This window comes from Cyanistes caeruleus, chromosome 2, assembly GCF_971803275.1.
Source record: "Cyanistes caeruleus chromosome 2, bCyaCae1.hap1.1, whole genome shotgun sequence".
Classification (NCBI taxonomy): domain Eukaryota; kingdom Metazoa; phylum Chordata; class Aves; order Passeriformes; family Paridae; genus Cyanistes; species Cyanistes caeruleus.
In genome coordinates this window covers 46,575,144-46,582,651 of record NC_141702.1, presented here as the reverse complement: position 1 = coordinate 46,582,651, position 7,508 = coordinate 46,575,144, and the positions used below count along the sequence as shown (strand labels likewise).

Sequence of the window (7,508 nt, the reverse complement as noted above, 5' to 3'; positions counted from 1 at the left end):
AGGCAGAGATTATCTACACTGAATTTCTAATTCAGCTAAACCACGTTCCAGACATCTTTCAAAAAGAAAAAAATCAAACATTTTAGTCCCCAAAACTTTAGAAATATTTTGAGCAAACCCATGGTGGGATCTTGAGCATTACAATCATGGGGCTACCTGAGAATTTTTTGCCATCCTAGCAAAAATTTATTCCTTTTCAGATGGATATTAGCAAATAAATTTGGTCAACAGTATAAAAACTTGTGAATGTTTAATGAATTCTTTTAAGACTGAAATAGTATGAACAAGAGAGAACCTGTCTGGGAGCTGAATTCCATGTATACTTCTTTGAAAATAGCAGTAAACCATATTCCATTTACTTAGATCGATAATACCTAAAGACATTTTGGGTTTTTTATATAGTATTAAAATTTTGGACAATGTAATGGCATAGGAAGCCCTACTCAGACTCTAAAAGTGTGATGGAGAAATTGAGTATTTTTATGATTTTTTTTCTGAAACTGTAACTTATAGGTAAGTTGCTTTGGCTTGAGGCTATATACAGATATTACTACTTGCTAACTACTACTAGTTGCCTTCTTTCTGCATCCTGCCATAAGGATCCTGCTTCCTCTATAAGCAACCTGATGCAGCTCACACTGGGACACTAATCCAAAAGGCAGTTTTGCACTGTCTGTAGTAAAAAAAAAATATTATTAAAATTTTATTGAAAATTAAAAGTAATGATTTATAAAATCTCATAAGAAACATTTGTATCTTATTTGAAAGAAATAATTGAACTGCTGGCTTGATGGAAAATATCTCAGTTTACTCACTAAGAAGATACTCAACAAAAGTATAAAAAGTATAAAATTTTTAAGTCAGTGTGCTCAGCATCTGGAGTGTATTTCAAGGCTGACATGAGGCTAACAGAGTGAACGATCTAATTATTTCTGATATATTTAATTTGATTATGGATTTAAGAGGCCATAAATATATAGTTCACATTATCTGAGCAAAACTGCTCTTTTCAGCTAGAAAATAAAGTAATAAAGTTCAGAATTATTCAGTGAAACAATATCAAATAAACATTTTTGCCCATATAAGAGGACAGATGACTCATTATTCCCAAAAATGGACATTAGGATCACCTTGAAACATTTCTGGTTTTACCTGAGGTGTATCTATTGCCTGGGAAAGCACACATATTAGTTGCCAGCATCATTAGCTTTTTTCATTGTTTTCATGAAACCTCTTAGCATCAAGTTCTTCCTCCCCCTCTTCCCCATGTATTTGTAGAGGATTTTTGCCGTGTCTGGATGTAGGATCCTCTCCATGGGTCACAGCAGAGTTGGGCTAACCCCCCAGCGCAGCTCTGCTCTGAAATCACCACAGCACTCAGCTGCAGCATTACCTGAGCTTGCTTAATCCTCCATAATTTTGGTGTTCTCAGTAGTTGTTTGGCCCAAATGCACAGCCTGGGCTCTGTCTGTTGGCAAAAGCAAGGGTAAGGACACAACAGGACAAATCCAAGCTCTGGATGTCAAACAGCTTCACTAGGGGGTAGAGCAACACTCTTGAGTTGCAACTACCCTGACAACCTGCACAGGGTGGAGACACTTGTTTTGGGCTGCTAAAGCTTCCAGCAGCATTTAATCAGGCTTCTCTTCTCTCCATCCCAGCTGCCAGCTCCCACCTAATAGTGCCAGTGGAGCATCCAGGTCATGTACATGTAAACAGTGTTAACCTAATTCTGTGTAAAGCAGCACAGCAGTTATGCATTTCTCTAACTTGCTGTCTGTCTCTAACATGCTACTCTCCAAATGAGTGCAACTGAAAGGAAATAAGGCAATGTCTTGGTATTTTATAATCTTGAAACACATCATTACACCCTTGCAAAAAAAAAAATAGTATTCTGACAGTTCTAGTCAAAACTATTAGATCACCATGTGTGGCCACCCAGCAGTTCTGTCATCTAACCAAAGCTTCTCACTCTGCCAAAACCAGGCTGCTGGGGCAGAGAATCTGCTGTGGAGCCCCTCCTATTTCACTGATGTCTCAGAGTTAACCAGCTCCCATCCCACCTGCAGACTTCAAAATACATATATGTGTAGACAGGCCAATATTCAAAGGCAGATTAATATACAGGGTTCCACAAGTGAACAATTCTACACCAGATGTTAACTGGTATATATCCAAGAAGGGGGAGTGCAGCCCAGCCAGTCGTCTAGGACATTCCTTCTGATGTTTTATCAAAACCTGTGGGCTGGAGAAGGATCTGGACTGAGATGCACACCTTAACCATGCGATGACCATAGGAGCAGGAATGATCCATGCAGAGATCAATCTTTTTTCCTCATTTGTTTCTCCTTAAACTGCTACCATAGCAGGAACTTGGACACCTGGATTAGAAAGAAGCTATGGCATACCCCAGCCGTACTCCCAGTCCAGAGCACCAGGACAGCAGGGTGAGCTGAGGAGGCTGTAACCTAGATTTCAGTCTAGATGCAATCTCCTGGCCACCTCTCAGCCACCAGAAAATTACTACTAATATCTCAAATAAAGGAGCCACCAGTCCTGTCCTCAAAATGAAAGTCAGTGAGGGCAGTAGCTTGTATTTTTGGGAGCCCTAACAGCAAAGCAAAGCAACTGTTTTAACTACCTTGAAAAGAATGTGATAAATTTTCCAGCCCTTCAACTGCTTAACTCAGGAACACGTGTTTTTCTGAACACGCAGCTCTTGAAAATGTTTCCAAGTAACATTTTGAGTGAAAATCTATGAATCCATACTCTGCAAAAAATCATGTCCTGACTGGCTTTACATTTATAAATGAAAATATATTCTAGGGGCTAATGTTCATCCTGAGGAGAAAGAGACTGCAGATCTTTAAAGATAAAATAACCTTTTAAAGGTTTTGATTTTTTTATCTGCTTTTTCCTTTTCTCTCCACCTTCTGAGGTATCCCAGACAGCTACATATGGTTCCAGCAGATTATACATTTCATCAAGACAGGTGACAGAAATGAAAAACATACCTAGACACTTCAGAGCCGCAGGAAAAATGAAATCAAGATCTTTCAATAAATTTCACTTCTAGAAGACACCTCTATTAAAATGTAGAAGTGAAGCAATGAAATATTGAAGAAAAGGCAATGAAATGTGGAAGTTGTCATAAATCAAAAGACATAAAAATCTTGGAAATACATGGTAAGAACAAAGTTCAAACCTTATTAATGCTTATATTATGGTGTACTGCAGTCTAATCTGTAAAATATACAACTCCAAAGCATTCTCTGTGAAGCATTTGAAGGCTGTCCTGGTTAATAAGATTCTCTATAGCTATAAAATTCTCTAAGCTATATACCAAATTATTTGCATGATAACAAATACAATCTTACAAGTGTTTAGTGAAATCCTGGTATAGATGTAAAGATAATAAACAACATATTATGAATTCATTTGCTAAATATATGGTAACAAACAAATAGTTGAATGTAATTGTTATTATTTTCATTCATTCAGAATAAGTCTTCCTTTTTAGTACTCCAGTGAATGATAAATACCCTATGACATAACTCAATGATTCAGAAGACATAGGTATCGATGGAAATGTTATTTTTTCTGAATTTTAAGACATTACCACAAAGGACAAAATAATATACCCAATTCCATCATCACAATTTCTTCTCTCCAGGTTGCCACTAAGGCTGGTTGCATGGGTACTGCCCCTGCAAGACTTGTTCCTGACTGACTGTAAAGCACAGAGAAACTCCAGATGCTAAAAGAGCTTGTGGGAGCTCTACCCCTGTTCTTGTCAGGTGCATCAGGTGCTCTCCCACCAGCAATCTCATGTGACAATTAAACAGATTGATAACAGGCATTATTACCAAAATGACAGCAAACCTCTCCTTTTATAATCACCTTCCATTTTCTTTTTGCACTACATCTTTCCTTACATAATCTTACGTGATTTCCCTGATAAAAACAAGTCATTTGTTCTGAATTAGCCGTTGTGTTGTAAATCACAGATTTTATCATTTATGATATTTTGACTACCTGAGCCCTCCCTGGAAAAACATTTAAGATTTCTCATCTCCTGGTGACACATGCTTGTGAAATGCCAGTGTTTTCAGCATTTGATCACGTTCGTGAGAGGGATTGTCTTGATAAGCTCTGGAACCCATCAGTCGCCACGGCTGTCGGTAAACATCTCTCAGTACCGTTACTTCTACTTCATCTGAAATCCCATGGCAGTGAGGCTTTAAACACTGAAAGGGAGGTGGAATAACATAATTTGTAATTTAAAAGATGTGTAAAATGGGACAAGTGTAGAGTATTTGAGGGGATATTCTCGTCTCAGTGCATGGGGCTAAAACACAGGGGAATGCAGAACACTGGAGGCTGAAAATGCAGCATTTGCATTATGCAGCCATTCTCAATTGAAGGCAAAGTGGCACCAGAAAGACTTGAAAGTAGAAGACAGCAACATCCTCAGTGGTGGCACTACTCTGTGTTGCAGTGGTGCCCGATTGTCCTGTCTACAAAGTCTTCAAAGACCCCAAAGAGCACGTGGTGGTGGCCAGGGGGTTGGGCTGTCAAATCCCTCACCTCCACACTCAGTTCACTGCATCCACTTCTGGAGGTGTTCAGTGAGGACGGACTACAAGTCTGAAGGGATTTTAGTTACATCACAGTGGCCAGTTTCAACAACAGTGAAACCTGAGCCCATCACAAACCTACTGTTTCCAAATTGTGAAAGTATTTGTTGCCTGTTTTCATGTTCAACAGCATTTCAGTTTTCATGTTCAGCAGGCAACAGTTGCCTTCTGAGATGGTCAAAACAGTCATTGTTTGTTTGACAACAAATTAGTAAGGGGGAAAATGTCATCAAAAAGTTCTGATTAAAAATGTCAAGACTGAAAAGCAACAATTAATATTAGAGATTTCCTAGTCAAAATCACAGTTTCCAGTCCTAGCTGGTAGTGATTGTATGCATGCAGGATAAGTTATTGTATCATCTTCAATTACAATTTAAAAAAATAGACTGAAAAATTTCTAATTAGCCTTAAATATATTCCACAGATGTCCACTTAGGAATAGCTGTAGTGATGAGGCTAGTAAACATTCTCTCACGGACTCCTTGAGTCAAAACAGATTAAATACATTTGAAAAGTGTTTTTGTAAACTGAAATGCACTTTTCTGCAGTGCCTTTTTCTTTGTTTATTGTGAATATTAGAGGAAAATTACATTTGAAATCTTCACCTAAGGCTTTGCAGCTAAGGAAATGTTTAATTGTGTGATGGTTTAGTTTGGACTTGCTTTATTGTGTCATTGTTTAAAGCACCATGCAACTTACTATTCATTAGTATTCATGCATTGTTATCTCTTAAGGCTCATGAATATTTCAGCAATATTCTCTGAATGCCTGTTATGAGCAAATTTGATTGTGGGAGAAACATCTGTTCAGTTTTAGATGCCTTTGCCCAAGAAAGATATAGTCAAGATTGAAAAACTCCAAACACACACTACTATAACAGTGATTTAAGTTGCAATTACTTAGTCTGAAGAAAAAAAAAGTCAAATCTGATCTATTAACAGGTGAATAATTGACACCCCTCTTCTCCTCCGAGTGGACCCTCAAAACTCTGCCAAAGGCAGAAGCAGGGTAAAAGCATGAAATAAAAAAGAAACGGTGCTTGAAAATAAGTCAGTGTAAGAAGGAATTGGAATGAATGGAGGGCTCAAATCTGCCAATTCAGGTCCCTTTTGGTGCAAAATTATCCCTCCCCCACCTTTTTTTTTTTAAATCTATTCATTTTCTATGCAGTAGGACCAGGCAAGACTTTTTTAGAGAGGTAACATGGGTAGGCTATCACATCTACTATTCTGGATTAGCAGTAGATCAACAGAGGTGGGAGCTTTACTTTCCCTGTTTATTTGCTTGTCTCCAGAACTATTTGTTATAATAATTAACCAGAGTCTAGGAGCATTAGTCTCGACCATTACTATACAAATAGCAACCAAAGCAACATGTTCCAGGAAAACCAGGGAAATTTCACATACTCTGGCTCAGTTTAAAAAGAAAAATCACAACTTTCTGTGAGGGCTGCAATGGAAAAATGAGACTCTGAAAAAATTTATCTGGCCTGGAGGTCACAGAGCAACACACTCAAAGCAAACTGAATCAGAAGAGAAATGGCAGGAAAGAAAATGTAGAAGCTCAGCTAAGTGGGAGAAAAATTTGCATTTTCTACTGTTCCTTAGCTGTATTGCAAGCATTCATGCTCTCAGGAGTTCAGTTTCTCTCACTCTAAGATATCCTGTTTTTTGGCACTATCAGGTCTTTTCTTCTGGTTACCCTGTTTCCAAAGTAGCCTAAGGCGGCAGCCTATTTTACTGGCAGAGGAAGTACACCTCATTTCAAAGCTTGCAGATGTAGTGTCAAGGTTATTAAACTGTATCCGGCAAAGTCCAACCTTGTTGAAATTCTAAGTGGGATAATTTTGTGACTCTGCAGAGTTCTGTCACTGATACTGTTTTGTTTCTTCAGCATGAGAACTAGTGATCATCTGTTCTGGAAAATTCACAAGGGTGATGAATATTGGTGATATGAGGACTACTGAAAGTTAGATGTTTTCATTAATAGCTGCTTTTCTTCTGAGACAGGCTGTAGTAAGATTACTGTCAAAATTTGCCCTTAGTTCCTAAAAAAAAAGATGAAGGTCTCTGAAGTGCTAATGCTATACATTATAAAATCCTAAGTTAACTCTATAAAGAGAATTTGGAACAGGCATTAGCTGCATCCTTGTTTCCCAAATCAGCTCCTCTGACTGATGAGCTGCTTCACCAGCTCACAGATGTGCAAGTGTCCCACAGTGCTTTTGACACTTCCAAGCATCCGAGCCTCTTCTGGAGGAAAGGCACCTAGGCAGGAAGAAAAAAAAATGTGGTCTTTTTGCTCATTAATCATTTGGCCTTTCAGAGATGAAAGTCAGAGCCTCTCTCTGAGTGGATGGTCATGACATGGACATCAACAGCACCTGGAGGAGCACAGGGCAAGCCTTTGGTTCATGCATCTCTTTTTGGAGCAATTCCTCACTAAATTCCCAATCATTTCTCCCTGAAGAGACCTATTTGAAAACAGACTTTTCTCCTATTTAGTCATTCCTGAAAGAGACAATATGCTTTTAGAAGCAGATCCTACATGAATCTTATCTTTAATTGAAAGATCTTAAAGCAATCTTCTTGTCTTGTAACAGAAAGAACAAAAATATTTTTTTATATTTTCTTGTCCAAAATTATTCAGGATAGAGGGCAAACAATCCATGCTGAATAAGAGAACCAACAATAAAAACAATTACTGGATGGTTCCACACACAAGTTTTTGCATATTGATCATGTCTTCATATCAAAAAAAATTATTCTTTCAAGAAGATTAATAAGACACTCTCAGATTTTTTTATTTTCTTACACAGATTCATTTTATTTTCTTACACAGATGTCAGCATCTCAGTTTATTGAAAAGAAA

At 37.9% G+C, this 7,508-nt stretch overlaps 1 long non-coding RNA gene across 2 annotated transcripts in view; it reads right to left on the bottom strand.

Moving 5' to 3' along the window:
• Positions 1–7,508, bottom strand: part of LOC111927290 (uncharacterized) — a 48,953-nt gene that overhangs the window by 30,577 nt on the left and 10,868 nt on the right. The window lies entirely within an intron of this gene.